This window comes from Aythya fuligula, chromosome 5 (genome assembly GCF_009819795.1).
Source record: "Aythya fuligula isolate bAytFul2 chromosome 5, bAytFul2.pri, whole genome shotgun sequence".
NCBI lineage: Eukaryota > Metazoa > Chordata > Aves > Anseriformes > Anatidae > Aythya > Aythya fuligula.
Window position 1 is genome coordinate 5556195 of NC_045563.1, and position 17981 is coordinate 5574175.

The 17981-nt window shown below is 56.0% G+C and overlaps 1 protein-coding gene across 5 annotated transcripts in view; it reads left to right on the plus strand.

Annotated features, from left to right (window-relative positions):
* The first annotated feature begins 2805 nt into the window (after nt 1-2805).
* DAAM1 (dishevelled associated activator of morphogenesis 1) overlaps nt 2806-17981 on the plus strand; it is an 83026-nt gene continuing 67850 nt past the window's right edge. For 2 of the 5 annotated variants that reach the window (XM_032188029.1, XM_032188033.1), the window contains exons 1-2: nt 2806-2868; nt 16202-16299. The gene's annotated coding sequence lies outside the window, so the exon portion shown is untranslated. Of the gene's footprint in view, nt 2869-5334; nt 5446-5718; nt 5956-9173; nt 9194-16201; nt 16300-17981 lie in introns of those variants that run through there. The other 3 variants (XM_032188030.1, XM_032188032.1, XM_032188031.1) reach the window with 3 other exon arrangements.

A 17981-nucleotide genomic window follows, 5' to 3' on the forward strand; every position in this document is an offset into this window, starting at 1 on the left:
TGCCCCCGACACCAAAAAAGCCCCCATAATTGCCAATTCCCTCTGCTCCTACACCAAGGTACCGTTATGAAAGCACCTGCACACTGCATGTTGCTGTTTGCATGGGGGTCTCTGTCCAAAACCAAGCTGGTGGTGGCAATTTGCAATGATTCCTTTTGCCAGCGTGTGCTGTGAGCCCTTCTGCTGACCCTTCAGCCTGCCGTGCAGCCTCCGATGCATCCCTCTGCAAAGAAGTGCCCCGTTACCAGGAACCCACCCTGACCTCACCAAGATCCACGTGTGCCAACCACTGCATAACAAAGCATTAGGACGGAATGGCCACGCTGCTGCTTCTGCTGTGGGCTGGCACAGACACGTGTCCTGGGCACCTCGGGCTGTCTGCTTTTTGTGGGGAGTTCTAGCTCTTTGGAAAGACACGCATGGTGATGCAAAGGTATTGATGGTTTCAGAAGGAATTATTTCTGGTTTCAGGGTCTGACCAGTCACACTTTCCCTGCAGAAAGATCCATCCCTGGGGACAGCAGCTCAAGGGCTAGGACTTGTTTGCTCCAGGCTAGGCTGTGGAGAGAGATTTAAACCACTCAGCGGTGAGGCCAGCCTTGTAGCAGTGACAGGGAATAGGGCCGACTTTGAAGTTCTCCACCAGTAAAGTGAAACAGTATTTTTTCCTGGCATTTCACATTTACCTGTGGAGCTCATTGCTACAAGAGACAAGAAGTTAGGAAAAGGGCCGGGCACAGTGAGTAGAAAATCCGCTTTATGGAAGTGTGTTTTGTTGAGATAAATGTACCTTCTTGCTTTAAAACCAAAAAGGCCTAGCTGACATCCTAAAAAATGTCTGTAATGGGTTTATCATTCCCAACATGCTTTTTCCTCCAGGGAGGGTACAGACAACTTGTTTGGGAATAAGGGATCATAAACATGAACCAGTGCGGCGTCTTGGACTGAAACTGTATGGGATGGGTTGAAACTCTGGGTCTGATCCTGGTTTATTTTGCAGATAAAGTCCTGTGATGGTGCCTGGATGGGCCGGGAAAGCTGCTGTCAGGGCTGTAAGAGGCTGACCTGTGTAGCACTTGGCAGACCCCGTGCACACACTGGTTCCTGTCTCTCCCTCATGCAGATGGCCACCTAGGAGTCCGTCTGGCTGCAGCTGCAGAGAGCCCACCCCATGCGGTCGCTCTCATGTTACTCTTCGTCCCGCACTTCAGTGTCAGCTCCCCTAAGGATGCTCTTCCTTTACATTCCCATCGTTGGCCCTTCTGCTGTCTTAGTAATTATTTGTGCTTGGCCCATATGAGCAATCCCTCTAAGTCCCTCCTAGCTCGTCAGAGCTTCCCACACGGTTGTTGCTGAGAAAAAAATTCACCCAAGATATAAATAGCTTGACCTCTTATCCAGCAAAAAAAAAAAAAAAAAAAAAAAAAAAAAAAAAAAAAGTTTACTTAGGCTATAATGTTACACGCTATTAATTTGATCTCAAGTTTTGATTTGCAACAAGAGCAATAACTATTTCCTATGCATGAAGCGGGTGGAAGCCCACAGCCTTATCTCCATACAGAGGTTATGCGAGTGCACGTGGAAGTCCAGCCACGTACAGCCGGTCAGGCTGCTGTGCTGCTTTACGTGAAACAGGAACCCCTGGAAAAGTGATTTATTAAGTCGGAGCTGACAGGCGGGGAATGATGTTGCTTGGGAGAACATCGTCATGCATTGTAAAAGCAGGTGGGATACCGATCTTGCATGCCCGTCACCACCCGTGTCACCAGCCTGATGAAATTTTATCTCCGTGGCTCATCTGCTGGGGCTCTGCGGGAGGGAATGCCACCCTCCGGTTCTCGGATCGGTACCACCCAGGTAGCTGAGCAGAACAAAATGGGTTAGTACAGGATGGAATAGCTCAGCTGGAAGGGCCCGCAACTGTCATCCTGTTTAATGCCTGACCTCTGCAGGGCTAGCTAAAAGATGAAACCCATTACTGAGGGCATTGCCTAAAGGTCCCTTGGGTGCTGACAGCCACAGGGCACTGGGTGCCTCACCAGGAGCCCATTCGGTGCCTGCCCACCCGCATGGTTCAGGGCTTTGTCCTCACTCCCCGGTGCGCTTTGTGCTGTCCCTGTGTGCCCACCACCAGTGACCATGCAGCAGAGACCTGCAGGACGAGCACCGGTGCCCTCCTCTGAGTGCTCCCACACCCGTTCTGCACTGCTGGGGCTGTCGGTGAATCATTAGTTCGGAAAAGCCCTCCAGGATCACCTGGTCCACCCCCCTACCACCAATGTGACCACTGAACCGTGTCCCCAAGCACCAGGGGACATGGCAACCTTCCCTTGAACACCCCCAGGGACGGGGACTCCACCACCTCCCTGGGCAACCCGTCCCAACGCCTGCCTGCTCTCTGAGCAGAAATGTCTCCTCATTTCCCACCTCAACCTCCCCTGGCACAACTTGAGGCCATTCCCTGGTCCCATCACCGGTTACCTGTGAGCAGAGGCCGACCCCCAGCTCCCCACCCCTTCCAGGTACCTGCAGAGAGCACCGAGCTCTGCCCTGAGCCCCCTCTTCCCCAGCCCACCCCCCCCCCCCCAGCTCCCCCACCCTCTCCTCACAGTACTTATGCCCCATACCAGCTCCCCCCATCCCCTCCCTGTACCTATATTCCTTCCCTCACCCCCTACCCCCCGGTGCCAGCCCCCAGCACCACCCCATCCCCGCCGCCCCCATCTTGGGGCGGGCCGAGTGACGCCATGGCGGCGGCGGGGCCGAGCCGAGGGGCGGCCCGGGGCGGGGCGGCCGCGGCCCATTGTGGGCAGGGGCCGGGCGGGCTCCGCGCCGCACCGGCAGGTACCGGGGGTCCGCAGCCGCTCGGTGAGTGCCCTACCGAGCTCTGGGGACCCCCCTCGGGGTCCCTATGTGGAGAGGGGAGCGGGGCTGGGTGGCGAAGGAGGGGTTGAGGCTGCCCACCCAAGGGTGCTGGAGCCCCTCGGTGCTGTGCAGGGGCAGCGGAAGGTCGGCATGGGGCTGGGGGGGAGCGGGGTTGGGGTCGGGGGGGTGGGCGGGTTGGCTGTGTCACCCTCCAGGATGAGGGTTTTGGGGGGATTTATGGAAGATTTGGGTCGGGGGCGCAGAAAGGGCGATGCCTCCGCTGCGGTGGTTGCGGTCGGATTGTGCTTGGGTGGATGCGAAGCCATCAGCGGCAGCGTTGGGGTTTCATCCTCGGGGGCTGCTCACATCCTTTCGGTGCTTTGGGCATCCTTTTTGCATCAAGGTTGATTTAAGGCAAAGCCACACCAGAGCCCTCCTGCTGTCCAGAGCCGAGTGGTTCGCTTGGGCGGCAGCTCAGACAAGGGGCTGCTTGCTGCAAAGCAGGGTGCAAGGAGCTGGCTGTGCAAATCCCAGGTGGGCAGCAGGGTGCCAGGACCCCCGGGTGGCCCCCCGAGTGCCGCAGACCTTCACCACCATGCACCAAGCCAGCTTCACCCCGCTGCACCGAGGACAGCAGGCACGGCTTTTTTCCTTTTTTTTTCCTTTTTTTTCCTTTTTTTTCTTTCTTTTTTTTTCCTTTTTTTTTTTTTTCCTTTTTTTTCCTTTTTTTTTTCTTTTTTTTCCCCCATTTTTTTTTTTCCCCTCTCTAGAGGTCGATCCCGATACTGCACACAAAACCCGGCGGTGTTTCGCACGAAGGCCGCCTCGCAGCACAGCCCCGCTTTCCTTCCCCGGGCCCGGCTGCACGGCGATACCTCGGAGCGCTCGGCGCTCCCTGCCCGCCCGCGGCGAGGGCTCCATGGGCCCCGCGGGCTGCGAGCCTCTTCCCACCGGCTTCCTTTCCCCCTGCCGGCCTCCTGCGTGGCCTCGCGGGCCCGACCTCCTCCTGGCCGCGGGCCGGACCTCCACCTGGCCGCTCCTCGGTTAATGAGTGACTCGCTCTGCTCGGGGACCAGCCAGACGCCACCGGTGGCCACCCGCCTCCTGCGTGCTCCAGGGAGCGAGAGCCAGGCTCTGGGATCCCCGACCAGGCAAGGTGGGACAGCAGGAAGCGTGGAGGCTTCCTCCTCCTCCTCCTCCTTCTTCTTCTTCTCCTCCTTCTCGTCCTCCTCCTTGTCCAGCCGGGTCGCTGCGTGCGGCCCTGCGGTGTTTTGGGGCTGGCCGGGCACGCAGCCGGCTCCGCGTCCCGGCCTCCGCCCCGGGGAGGCAAACAGGATGGGTGAGGTGTAGGAGCAGCCCCGAATCCGCTGCCCTGGGCTGGAAGCGGAGTCAGACCGGTCTCGACCTGAGCCGGCTCCTTATCTGACCCTTTGTTTTCGGGAGGCAGCAGGAAGGGCTCCGCGGATGGGAAGAGCAGGGGGCGACGGCCGCTCGGCCCCGGGTCGTGGTTATCTCCCCCTGCTTCTGTTCTTTGTTTTGGCTTCTTCCCCCTCTTCTCCCGAGCTGTCACCACCGCCGAGTGACTCCTCCCTTGCAGAAAGCCTTTGGGTGGGGTTTACCTGCTGGCCCGGAGTCCCCCCGATCCCACCTGTGCCCACCATCATGTTGCTGGCTCGCTCCCAGCTTCAAAACCGCTGAAATCCAGCATGAGGGGCAGACAGCGGGGTGCCCGAGTGGGTGTGATGATGCTGTTGGTCACCAGCAGCCTCCCAGCTTCTGCTTGAAAGGTTTTCTTTGAGGGATCCCACTGAAGAGATCAACCCTTGCATCGATCCCTCCTGCACGGGCAGCGAGCGTACCTGTGAGGGTGGCTGGCAGTGGGCACTGCGTGCTCATCCCCTGCCCATCCTCCTTCTTCACTTGTACGCACCGAGCTGCTGCTGCACGGCCGCTTTTATCCCTGAAGTATTAATAAATGAAGCTCGCCTATTTCTGTGAGCCTTTACAAGAGGCCAGCGGGGCTGCTTGCACGGCTCGCTCGGCACTGCAAGCATTCGGGGCTTTTCCGCGCGCGCGCTCCAGCAGGAGATAAGCAAGGGCGTCCAGCTGTCAGCTTTGGAGATTGCCAAAGCCTGCTCGACGGGATTTCTGCAGGCTTCTCGCACAAATGAGGATTTTGTTGGGTGCTTTGGTTTCTGACTTGATGCTGGTAATTAAATATCTCAGCCCGGCTGCGTGGATCGACTGGTGAGGCCCTGTGAAGCAGGGCGCGCTCGTTCTGCTGTAATTGAGTGGGCCTTAACTACAGGGCTTCAGCCTGCATGTGTTTTTCTTTTTAATACACGTTTTTATATAAGTAAATCTCCTTTAAAAGGGGAAGGAAGATCTTGCATTTTACAGCTGTCCTATGAAGCTTGCATGACCTGCTGGGACAGCTGGTTTTTTGCAAGTCGTGGTAGTCGAATGCTGTAAAATTCAAATCGTGTCCACATTGATTTTTTTTTCCTTCCTCTTGAAGGTAATGATATGTGTACTTTTCGCTTCTGCACCATGACAAACATCAGCTCTGCGCTGAAAAAGGTGATCTGAACAAAAGGGAGCAAGTTGGGGAAAACATACTGAGTGTCTACTCTGACTTGAACCTATATGGCTTAGCATATAGGTTACTCTGCGTGCTGACCGTACTAGGGGATGGGAGGAACAGCTAGCAGGAGTTTGGGAAGCACTTAAATACGCCAGCTGTAGCTTTTTTGCATAGTGCATTTGCAATTTGTCTTTGGTTCTTCCTTTTCCTGCTGCTGTCTTGGTCTGAGCCCAGCTGGGATAAAGCTGTGCTGGTGCCACCTTTCCCACCTGCCCTCTCGGGAGGTGGATTGTGCCCGGTGCCTGCCGTCCTCGTGGGGTGTCACAGTGCTCTGGAGTGTGCTGAAGAACCAGGAGTTCTGGGGGAGCGTGGAAAATCTCAGCCGAGTGAGTCATAAAACTTTCAAATCTCTGTGGCCTCCGAGAAGAAAACAAAGGAGGTGGAGATGAGAGAAGCAGCCTGGCACACCGTAAATACGGGGTTGGTTACCTGGAGACTTTCATGAGGTGAGCCGACAGGGCTTTGTTCCGTCAGCGGTGTGGTCTGAACGCCAGCCACCTGCGTTACAGCAGCACAAAATAATGCGTGAAATCACCCGAGCAGCATCTGCCCCGGCTCTCCTCGCGGTGAAGTTAGGTGGGGTCACTCTCCGGGTGTCCTGCCCCGCGCCGAGCTCGGGAGCAACCTCTGCGTGCTCCACATGAATCAGCGCTCCCCCGGCTTCGTTAGTGCTTCCTCTGGCGGTCAGTGCTCGGCCTCCGGCTTTTGTTCTGGCTTTGCTGAATGAAAGGGCTTTGTGCTGCCGGGAGCACCTGCACGGGGAAGTCACTTCCTAAATCGGCCAGATGGACGGGGCGGCCCAACCTGCTGGCGCTCATTGATGAGTCATTATTATCGGGAGTAATAAAGGTAATAAATAAGCTGCTCGTTGACCGGGTTGCACGGACAGGCTTTGACAGGTGGTGCAAAACCTTGCTGTCACCCGCCGGAGGGGCCGTCGTGGTGGCAGGGTCCATGCCACTGTGGCAGAGCTGGCTGGTGGCACGGCGTTAGAGCATCAGAGATGGGTTTTTGGTGCTCGTTTGTTCACTTTTTGTGCCTTCCTGAAGGACAGGGTGGTTGCTTTGCTATTTTTTGGCTGCTTCCAAGTTGTTTTGGAGCCCTGGTTCTGAACCTCCAGACTTGGCAATGAGGACTCACGGCGGTGCCTGCGTAAAGTGCTCAGGGAGGGGTGGCATGATGTTGATTTGGAGGTGTCCTCGTCCTCCCGAGCCTGCCCGCTGCCCATCCTGGTGGGATCGTGGTGCTGGCGGCCTCATCCTTCAGAGAGCCGGGCTCCTCGGCGCTGTTGGGGCGGCGCGGATTATTGCAGGGCTCCTCGCCGTGCCAGACAAGTGGCTTCTTGTTGCGCCTCCCGCATTCCTTCGGGTGAGCAGCACTTAGCTATGCACTCCCAGCTACGTGCTGCTCACCTGAATCATGTGTGCACGGCTTACCTGCCCCAAAACCCGGGCTGCCCCTCGCCGGGCCGCGCCACCAAGGCTCAAGCATTTTTACGAGCGGGTGAACTCCCAGGCTGTCACCGGGTGTTTTGCAATGGGATTCCTCGTCCCTTCTTGCGTGAGCAAAGCCCTGGCTGGAAACGGGTTGTGCACAGCTCCCAGCAACCCATCAGCAGCCAAACCCTGGTGATAGAAACTGGGAAGACCCAGTTAATCCATCAGCCCCAGGAGGCAGGGTAAGGCAGCCCGTGCTGCTCAGAGCCTGGCTTTGGGGTTTTTGAATCAAACAGCAGCAGCCGGGCTCCCTACCCAGAGCAAAACTTGGCTGTGTTTGGCGGTTTTGGGGAAATCACCATGGGGTGGGGGTTCCTTCAGTGCTTTACGGGGGTGAGGGTTTTCTTCTGGGGGTTTTCTTCTGGAATTTGGGGCTTCTCCCATCACCGTCCCTGCCCCTGCTTGCGTGCAGGGATGTTGGTGGGGTCGAAGGTTTCGGGGTGGGATCTTTGGTGTTTGTCAGGGGTGCCGGGCGAGAGCTGGGCAGCAGAGGAGCTGAAGCTGCAGATCCGCTCCAGTAAGTCACGCCGAGGACTGTTTGAACTGCCCTAATCCCCCGTGCCTCCGGAGCAACCCTGTTTACAAGAGGCGACGCTTCAAATGTCTGTCCTGACAGCTACTTCACGTCAGGCGTTTGCTTGCTGAAGCTCTCCGGCAGGAAGGGGTTGGCTTGGAGACCTGACACACGGCGCTCCCTTCGTCACCGTCCCCTCGTTACGGATGCGTCCCACAAAGCGGCTGGAGGCTCCCCGGGGACAACTCAGTTCCCTTTTTAAACTCCAGCTCCTTTTATCTTCAGCGCAGGCTGCTGTCTGGGATATCACACGTGAAATCGCTGGTGGCTCCGGAGCTGCAAGAAGTCCCTCCTCCCCATTACACAGAGCAAGAAGATGTCAGGAAAAATTTCTGGAGCGTGCTAAACGCCGTAATCCCTACAGACAGCTTCTTACTTTTGGATCTGGAGTTGGAGGCAAGTCTTGGTGCTCATGGTTTTTGTGCGTTTACTTCTGTACTAAAGGCTGCTCTTCCACTCGCTGAGTTCAGTGTTTGCCAGCTCTACATCGTGAGGGATGCAGCAGTGATCGTGGTGTCTTCAGACGTGACGTGTCTGCTGTGGAGTGTGTAGGCACGAGCCCGAGCATTTCCCGTAGTCGTCATGATACAACTTCCTTAAAAAGGCCCATAAAATGCAGCCTGTCCCTGCTTCAAGCCATCCGACAGCCTGACGCATTTCCACATGAGCAAAAACCGAGTAAGGAGGACTTTAACCTCGACATGCTCAACGGGTGGATTTCCAGGAGGTGCCCAGCAGTGGCATCGGATGAAACTCCGCTGACTTCGGGCCGGGGCTGGACCAGCTGGAGCGTGAGAGCCCGGTGCTGCGGTGTGCGTGGGGAAAGCCTCCTGCTGTACTTCGACCGAAGCACTTCGAATGCAGAGGGTGCTGCCCTGAGTCCCGGCTGCGGCTCGCTTGCCTCGTGTCCCCGTCTTGTTCCCTGCGTGTCACATTTTGGGCTGCACCTGGAGGAGAGGCCGCGGCTGCGGGGCCTGGCAGCGCCGTGCCGTGGGGTGTCCCCGGGGTGCCGCTCTTCCCACCCAGCAAAACTGGCTGGCATCTGAAGAAATAAACAGGCCTCCTACGCCGGAGCAGGGAGTCTTGGGCTGTTGCACAAGGCTGGCAGCAGCGAGCCCTCTCATCACCTGCCTGGCGATTCCCAGGGCAGGATCCGTGCCGTGGGCTGGGAGCTGAGCCGCTGCAGTGCTCGGCTAACCCCAAGCCTATTAAAAACCCGCAGGATCGACTCTTCCCCTTCCTCCTCCTGCTTCCTTTCCGCCCCCCTCCCCTCGGTTTTCAACACCAGATACGTGAATAAATCATCTAGGATGTGATCACACAGGAAACTCGCTATTTTTTTTTTTTATTATTTTTTCTTTGCAGCCGAGTGAGGAAGTGAATTCAGCTCTCCAGGGTTTCGGGTCCCGTGCGCTTTTTAATCACGAGGCTCTCCGTCCTTTCAGCTCCACCACTCGTGAAGTGACGTTTCCTCGGCCGCGTTGGCTTTTCCCCTCGCTGCTGCAGACCTGCAGAGACAATAGCTGCTGGGGACGCTCCCCACCAACCCGACATGCATGGTGGCTGCGCGTGGTGCGAGGGGGGAAAACGCACATTTGATCCCCATTAGATGAGGTTTTGTTATTGTGTTTACTACTTGGCTCTTCCTTTTCCCCAAAAAAGAGCAACCCCCTTGTTCCTGCAGGATCCGCAGCTTTTTTCCCCAAATTTGCTCCTTGTTCCAAGTAGCGTGCTCAAAACCCCGCGTTCCTTTGTGCATCTTGTCTTTTTTTTATTTTTTTTTTCTTCTTTTTTTCCCCCCTTTTTCTTTGTCCGTTGGGGGCTTACGGAGTATAATGGGCAGATTAGCAACTGTATTTGTGGAGTAACCCATCTTTGTGCGGGTCTGGCTAGAAACCAATTAAGCTTGTCTTGATCTCTAAATGAGATTTTTGCCGAACGTCTTCACCCAAGTGCCTTTTCCGCCCATTAATAGCAGGAGGGATTAAAATAGCTCGACGTGTACAGGTCGCGTGTTGGATAAATAAGAAGCCGTGGCTGCAGGGAAGGTCCCGGGGATGTGAGCAAACCGGTGCCTCTTTGTTTCGTGGTGTTGTAGCTCGGTGTTTCTCGAAGCCTGGCATTAAGTGCGTTTGGCTACGGGTGTGCAAAGCCAATGTACGCAGCGAGGGGACAGACGCGGAGCTGCCGAGCAAATTGGGAGCTTTGCGTGGGCTGCATCACCGTGGTGCACCAAAACACCCGGCAGTGCACGTCCCCAGAGCTCCAGGTGGCTCTGAGCGGGGTTGCTGCAGCTTTTGGGTGCCTGGAAGTGCCGTGGGCTGGCTGTGGGCTCTGTTTCTGGGCTGCTTTTAAGCCTGGGAAGGAGCCCAGCAGCTTTCCAGGTGTGGGTGGCAGCGGGGACCCATCCCCACATCCCTGCCTCAATGGGGTTTGCCTCTGGCTTGCCCGGCTGCTGCAATGAAAACCCATCCGGGAGCGGCGCTTTAGTGCAGTGTTTTTGAAGAAAAGCAGCTAAATAAAGATGCCTTGAATAAACCGTGCCTTCAGGGAAACCCTTGTATCTCCTCCCAGACTGTTTCTGCGTCGAGATAAGATTGTGGAGCAGCTGGATTTGCGCTCTGCTCGGGGAGGTGTTGGCGGGGGAAGGGCCGTGGGATGCTTTTAGGGTGCAGACGTTCATTATTTCTTTGTTTGTTTTCGCTATTTGTAAAGTAACTGCAGAGAAGCAGCACAGAACCTGCTCTGGTGAACGCCAGGCTGCTCTGGTGTGCCCGGATGGTGGGAAGCATAACCTGAAGGGAAGGAGGGGAATAAAACATGGGGCAAACTGCTCCCTTTGTTCAAAAAAATCCAATTTTCCTCATCCTGACCCTCCTGGTGGCCACCCTACTGTCACCATGTCCCTGTCCTGGCACGGAGCAGGAGCATCACAGCACCACGACTCCGTGAAGCCCAGAAGCTCTTCAATTGCTCGTGTAAGCATTGGGCTTTTCCTCCCTGTATAAAAGTGCCCAGAGATCAGGGTTTAAAGAAATCCCTGACGCTGGCACAGTGCTCCTCCCCCACACGGTACGTGGGCTTTGGTGCATCGTGGCGCGGCCAAGCCCGAAAACCTCAAGAAAAAGACCCAAAAGCGTGAGATGGTTTTGGTGCTCGGCTGGGCTGCGATGGAGCCGGGGCTGAGGCGGCAGCGTGCTGGTGATCTGACGCGACGTGGCACTTGATGTGGCTTCCCCGGGGGGGAAAATGTAAAAATAACCCTGTCTTCGGTCCCATCTGCGTGCTGTGACCGCGCTGGAGGAGCCGGGGGATGAAACGTTACGGGTGGAAATTAGGCAGGGAAAACAGGCCTTGCCCTGGAGCTGAGGGGCTGAAGACCAGGAGGGAAATGTCCTCATCCTCCCCCCGCTGTCCCGGCTCCTCCTCTTCCTCCCTTGGGGCTGAAGGAGCCGCGGAGGTCACCGCGCCTCATCGCGGGGTCCAGACAGATGACAGCCACCCCGGTGAGACTGCGCCGTGCCCGAGGCTCGGAGAACCTGTTGGACCTACTCCTCCACCTCTTCGCTCTGCGTTTCCCCTGTCAAAGCCTCGCAGGAGCCCGTCTGTGCCTCCTCCTGAGGCCACCGAGCTGCAAGGAGCGCGTTTGCCTGAGACGTGCTCGGGGCGGCCGCGAGCTCCTGAAGGAACCAGGCTGAGCTCCTTTAATCTGCGGTGGACCCAAACCCCTTTTGTCTTCCATCGGAGTTAAACACACCCTGGAAGATGTGGTTACTGCGGCCGGCTCTGATTTTGGTTATGCAAAGCGGCTCCAAACAGGCCCAGGAGGAGAATCCCATGCCGGGACTCGGTGGGGAGAGGACACCCCATGGGCAAGGTGCTGCTGCCTCCTGCTAGCCCGTGGCTGGGCCGTGCTGGTGGCCAAGCTGTGGGATGTCTGATACTGCGTGGACATCTCTAGCTCGGGGGGATGTGGGCTGTAGAAGCAGTTGGTCTTGCTGTGGGGCCATCACCTTTTGTTGATATTATGTGTTTTAGGGTTTGGTGGCCACGCTGTGGCTACCTGGGCACGGCTGGAGGCTTCAGGGTGGAGAGGAGGGCAGGATGGAGAGGTGTCTGCTGGCCTCCCAGAGCTAGCAGTGGAGTATTTGAGGATGCAAAGGAATAAGAAGCTGTTGGTCGGCTTGAGCAGAGGTAGGGACTTTTCGTTTGGGAAGGCAAAAAGGGAAATTAAACACCAGTGGGGGAATATCGTGTATGTAGCTCACCTCCTGAGGCTTGTCTTGTGGGATAGCATCCGAGATTCCTCTGCGTTTGGGCTTCCAGGAGGCCTCGAGAGACCAAAAATTCACAGCGGGTGAGAAGTGCTGTGGCATCTTCGGGGTCTCCGACGGAGGCAACTTCTGAGCTAAATAAGTGGTGAAATGAGTGGTGAGAGAGGTGGGAGCCACCCGTGGCTGCCTGCTCTGCGTGTCGGCGCCCTGCTTTGAAACCCCGTTTCCCCTTTGCTTATCTGGAGTGTGTCACCACGCTCGTCCTCGGCAGCCGGGGTCACCCCTTATCTGTGTGTGTGCTGGCAGCACGGTGCCAGCCCCGGCCCTGCCAGCAGCCACCCAGGGCAATAAGAGCTGCGGGTGTCCTATAAATGAGTAATATTAACGCACGTCATGGTGCCTACGAGAAACCAGTGACCTGAAGGGAGAGCAGGGCGTTATCCTTGGTTTGGCTTAAAAATGGGTGGGGGAGGCAAATTAGAGACAAACGCGGGGGGAGTTGGCTTTGCCTTGCAAGGTCACCTCGTGTGAGTTGGTCGGTGAAGAAAACAAGGGGGTGGCTTTCCGAGAGCAGCGTGGTTTCTGCTCTGCTGCGGGCACCTGCTCGGTTCCGAAATGCAGCAGAGCCGTGTCCCTGGTGCCCTCCTCTGTGAGCACAGCAGGAGCCCAGCGCTGTGGTTTTCCTCCCCGACGCCGCTTCCCTCCCCATCTTTAATCCCTTTTTATTCTATTTCCACCCTCCTCTTCCCATCACGTGAGCGCACAGCTACCAGACACGGCCTGGCACGCTGCTGTCCCTTGTCTCTCAGGTGTTCGTGATGACAGAGCAACAATAAGAAGCTCTCCGACTGGAGAGCCAGGAGCACAAGAGTTTGCATGCTGCACTGGTACGAATGCATTTAATTTTCCATTTTCGCTATGTAAAGGCGACGTTTCCTCCCCAGCATCCCCCAACGAGGTTCTGGGGTTCGTTGTGGTTTTAATATCACCAGCGGGGGGGATTTGTAAGGGGCAGAGGTGTTCCCGCAGCACTTCTTGCAGGTACAATCCTGCGGGAGCGCATCCATCGGTACTCAGCGTCCTTGCTGATGCTGGAAAAAATCGATCTCGGGTTGATGCTGACTTACAAACTGGCAGATGAGCTGAAAATGGGGGCTCGGTAAATGGTTCCAGAAGGTGATTTGGAGCTGTGGACGGTGGTTTGAGTCTCGGTAAGCTGCAGTCGCTGCAACAAAAGGCTCTTTAATGTTGTATCTGCCCGGGAAGCGGCAGCTTTGGCCATGGGCATGCGATGGGCTGGCAGCAGGGGCTGTGCTGGTCCCGTGGGTCTGGGCATTGGCGTTGGAAGGGGCTGGTTTGACTGATGTAAGAGCGCACAGAAGCGCCGCAAATGCACAGGAGCCGGGGAAAACGCTTTGTGCTGTGCATAATACGAGAGCTCCTCTTGCCTTTTATTCGAGAAACTGAAAAATTCAAGAGCTCGTCGCTTTGTCAGGAGGCGGCGGTGAGCATCCAGCAGCTCTCAGCCTGGCGAGGAGCACGCACCTGGAAGCTGCAGCCAGACGAGTGCTCTCCAGAGCTGACGCTCCCGCAGCACTGCTGCCAGCCCAGCCCGATAGCCCTCCTTTTGTCCACTCCTGCTGCTCCGAAAGAAGTCATTTAGGAGGACGTTTTCCACGAATCGATGAATTCATCCTTGCTTCTGTGCCTGGGAGGTTTAGCTGGCTCCGGATGCCGAGTGTCTCCATCCTGAACTGCACCAGTCCTGGTGCACCATCCTCTTTGGGGAGCACGCTGAGGGTGTCCAGCCCTGCCTGGTCCCTCCAAAATGAGCATCCACCAGCGTGGGCTGAAGGGATCAGGGCGTCTGTAAGTGAAACAGTTTCTCTAGGTATGCGTGTGGAGCTTGAGGAATTTGTCCCTGTGCCAAGCAATTCCTGATGTTACAAGTCTCGGGGAAAGCGAAGCCAAAAATAAAGGGGGGAGGGAGCGGCCGCCTTTTGAAGGAAACCGGGGCGCAGGAATCTCGGTTGCAGGTAAATTTGCCTTTCAGATCTCTGCGTGGCATTTCCTGCCGGGAGGAACTGGAAAATTCCCGTTGCACCGCACCACATCCCCTTCCGAAAAATGCTTCTGCGAGCCAGGGTGCGTGCGTCCTTTGAAAGCGATACACGCATGTGTGCTTAAGGAGCCCGCTGTGGGACGTGCCTGGAAGAGCAGGGCTCAAAACCACAGGTTTGCTCCGTGTAAAGAAGTCAAAGATAACACCGCCATCCCCAAACCCGAGCTTGTTTCTGTTGCCTTATCAGAGCATCGCGATCCAGCGGGGCAGGAGCGGCGGTCACGGGTGGGTTCACCCAGCGGCCAAGCCCCAGGACCTGAGCTTGCTTTGTTCTGCACGCTGTGGCTTTTTGGGGTGTTTCGTTTTGCACAGAGGGGCAGAAGCTCCCTGCCATGTGCAGGAGCTGATTTCTGTCCTCTCCTCGTGCTGCGGTGCTGCTTTGGGCACCTCGGAGCTGGTGAGCCTGGCGCTTCAGGCTGCCCGTGGACCCTGGAGCCCTCTGCTCCTCGGTCAGGGGGGTTGCAAGATCATTTTGCAGCTCTTGCAGATCAGAGCTTGCGCTGGGGGGGACCCAGAAATGTTCCCAGAGCCAAAACACGCCGCGGCGAGCGGGTGTGCGCGTGGGCTCTGGTTCTGATTTCCTTCGTCGCTGTGGAGAGCAGCCGAGCTGCACACGATGGTTCAGCAGGATGTCCCGTCTTTTGTTCCCCGATATTGGAAAAGTCTGTGTGTGTGTGTGTGTTTGTGTTTAAAATATATAGGGTTTTAACATCGATGTTTGTCACTTGGGGCGTGGTGCCAGGGAGGGATGCCTGCCTGGTGTGCTGGCAGCCCTGCGATGGTCCTGTCGGTTTGGTGATGCTTGCACTTGGGAAGGAACAAATGTTAGCGGGGAGTGATCCTAAAACTCCTCAAACCGAGCTGGAGAGGCTCTGAGTAAGCTCCTAGCACTGGTGGAGAGACACCGCTGCTGTTGTTTCTATACCACAGCCTGGCCCAAACCTTTTAATGCGTGCCCACCGTGTGTTTGCTGCCCCCGTTTTCCATCTTGCGAGCTGGCGCGGGGCAATGAAGGCGATGCAGCTCGTGGCGCTGGGGCTGGCTGCGGGATCTCAGCAGCTTTCTGCCCATCCTCTGCGCCAGGGTGAGGAGCAAACCCAAGGTCAAAGCGTCGTCGTGCCCGCAGCAAACCGGAGCAGCCATTTAAAGTTGTCATTTCCAATAATTGCCACCATGGGTTCTCCTCCCCTTCCTCCCCCCGTCCCCGTGTCCCTCCCCACCCACCGCCCAGGGCTGGCGGGATCCGTTCGAGATTTATGTTAAAAGGCGAATTTTATGTACGTAATTAAAACGTGGCATTGCTGGATAGAAAGGGGATTTGGTGCTTAATGCTGCAACTCTTGCTCGCGTGCAAGGGCGAACTGATTGATTACTGAGGTTTGAGATTAAATATTCCCCCGAGCCTCGCTGGTATTTAGCGTGGTGGGGGAGGGCAGGGAGAAAAGGGGAAGGAAAATGAAGTTTTCTCCTCCGAGGCAAGGAGAGCAGGGCGATGTCTGCTGAGCAGATCCCCTTGCCCTGCTCTGGATGCCGTGTCTGCTGTGTAACAGAGGCTCCTGGTGCTGTGCTCATGGCCCATGCTGGAAATTTGAAATGAAAATGAAAATTTCCCATTTCATGGGAAAGCTGCAGGGGGGCTCTGCAAGTGCCCTGGCACCGCAGCAAGCATCCCATCGCATCCCAGCACACCACATCCCATCCGTGTGCTCCTGCCCCCTCTGCTTCTCCCCGGGAGCACGCCTTATTTACTTCCCTTAATTTCTTTTAATCAAAAAAAAAAAAAAAAAAAAAAAAAAAAAAAAAAAAAAAGCTCCGTTTTTGGTTTCGATGGCCTTTAGGGGAGGAAAAGCCCAGCGTGCCACTCCCAAAGCGCGTGGTGGGAGCTTCGCTCACACGCCGGAGGAACAACCCCGTGTTTACCCGCTCGGGGAACTTTGCTTTCATTGATGTCTAATTTTAGCTGATGGCAACGGATCCCCCCGGGGTACTGCAGAGGTTTCCTACCGGCGCAGACCTCAAGGAACACGCATGCAAACAAAAAGCACTCGCATTTATTTTTGCGAATTCTTTTGGAAAGGGTGTGACTGATTTTTTTTTTTGCGAGCCGCGCAGGCACACACGGGCTTTGTTCTGCTGCAGTCTGGCTGGGTCGGGTATTTCAGGTCTTCCAAGATTTAATCAGAATAATTAGTTACTGTCTGTTTATACCTTCTGTTTTTGTTGCAGGGTTTCCAAAGGGCGTATTTATCTTTCAGAGTGCTGCCTGAGTGTCGCTTAATCATTAAGCATCTGATTTCCTCCAAGTTATCTGTCATGCTGCTTATGTAAGTAAATAAAAAAAAAGAGGGTGGTGGTGGTGGTGGATTTTGCCTGGGGGGGTGGGTTGGAAAGATTTTCCCCGCTGGTGATTTCCCTGATTTAAGTGTTTGGTTCGCAACCCCTCATGTGATGATCAGAGGACTGCCTGCTTTGATTGGCGCTTAACGACCCAGCCAGCTTAATGAGCTTGCTTTCAGCCAAGCCTTCAGTGTGTACCCCTGTAAACTGGCAGGCTCTGTGTTACTCGGGGTCGTTTTGAGGGAGAAAAATGTCTTTGCAGGAATAAAGGGCGTTTGCTTTCCCTTGTACAGTTATGCCTTTGACTCCTTCACTCGGTGGTGTCCCTTATAAAAGTCACGGTTCTGCCTGGAAATGAATTAGTGCTACAAGTTTCCCAGGCCTGGCGATCCAATTGATTTCCAGCTTTTATTTGCACATAGGGTTTTGGAAGGGAAGACAGTGGGGTATGTATTTCCCCCCTCCCTAATGCAAGAACAACACAGAAAAACACTGAAAAACAGGAAAAGAGGGCTGGAAAAGCTCACCACGAGACAGGTGTGGTGCTGGGGCCACCCCCGATTCATGCACAGAGCCTAAATGAATGATGTGCCTGTTTCCCTGCAATATTTATCACTGTGAGAGCAGCCTGTGCAGAGGGGCCAGAGCGATGCTGGCGGTGGCACAGAGGACAATGCATGGGGCTCGATAATTTCCCTCTTTTCCTTGGTTTTGCTTTCTTGGGAAGCCATGCTAGCAGTCAGCAGTCACGATGCTGGCTCGTCAGCTGCCTAATTTATTGCGTCAGATATCCCGTGCGCGACCCTCGGGGCCGAGGGTGCGGGGCGCGCGCTGCTCCCGGTGATGGATGCAGTCCCACAGCCTTTTAAACCCCGAAGCCGCCGGCCCATCAGCTCCTCCGCTCGCCCGTGTGATGCAGACCATAAATTTTCTCTGGCCGGCTTCTGTCCTGAGGTCAGTAACTGCAGTTTAATTAGCCCCTGTCGAGGATTACGGATGCGTGGCGTGGCTTCGCTCGCTGCCTTCCCATGCAAGGGAAGAGGCCGCTGTGAGGTGGGGCCGTCAGCATCTGCCTGGCCTCGGTGCCCTCAGAGCTAGGAAAACTTGCTCATGAGCAGGCTGAGCTCAAAGTCCATCTCCTCTCTGCACTAACTCGGGTAAGCTGTAATTCCTGTGGTTATAAGGAAGGCGTTTTTCATGCTGAGGGCAGCAAGGCCCTGGCGCAGGCTGCCCCAAGGAGCTGTGGCTGCCCCATCCCTGGCAGTGCCCAAGGCCAGGCTGGATGGGGCTGGGGGCAGCCTGGGCTGGGGGCAGGGGTTGTGCCCATGGCAAGGGCTGGGATTCGATGGGCTGTGAGGTCCCTGCCAACCCAAACCAGCCTGTGTTTCTGAGATGATCCCAAACTGCTGCACTGGGGCATGAGTTGGGGCCCAGTGCCACAGCAGAGCCAGTGTTGGGGGTAAGCATTTCCATTTCCTTGTCAGCACGGCCACTTTTCTAAGAGAAGTTGTCCCCTCTGACAGCTTTTAACTCATTCTTTGTGTAACATTGGCACAATCCCAGTCCCGGTGGCTGTGGTTTCCCCATCAGAGGTGACAGTGACATTAGAGGTTTCTGCTCCACTCTCGCAGCCAGTGCCAGGTTGCTGTTGCCCGCACCCTTTCTGCTC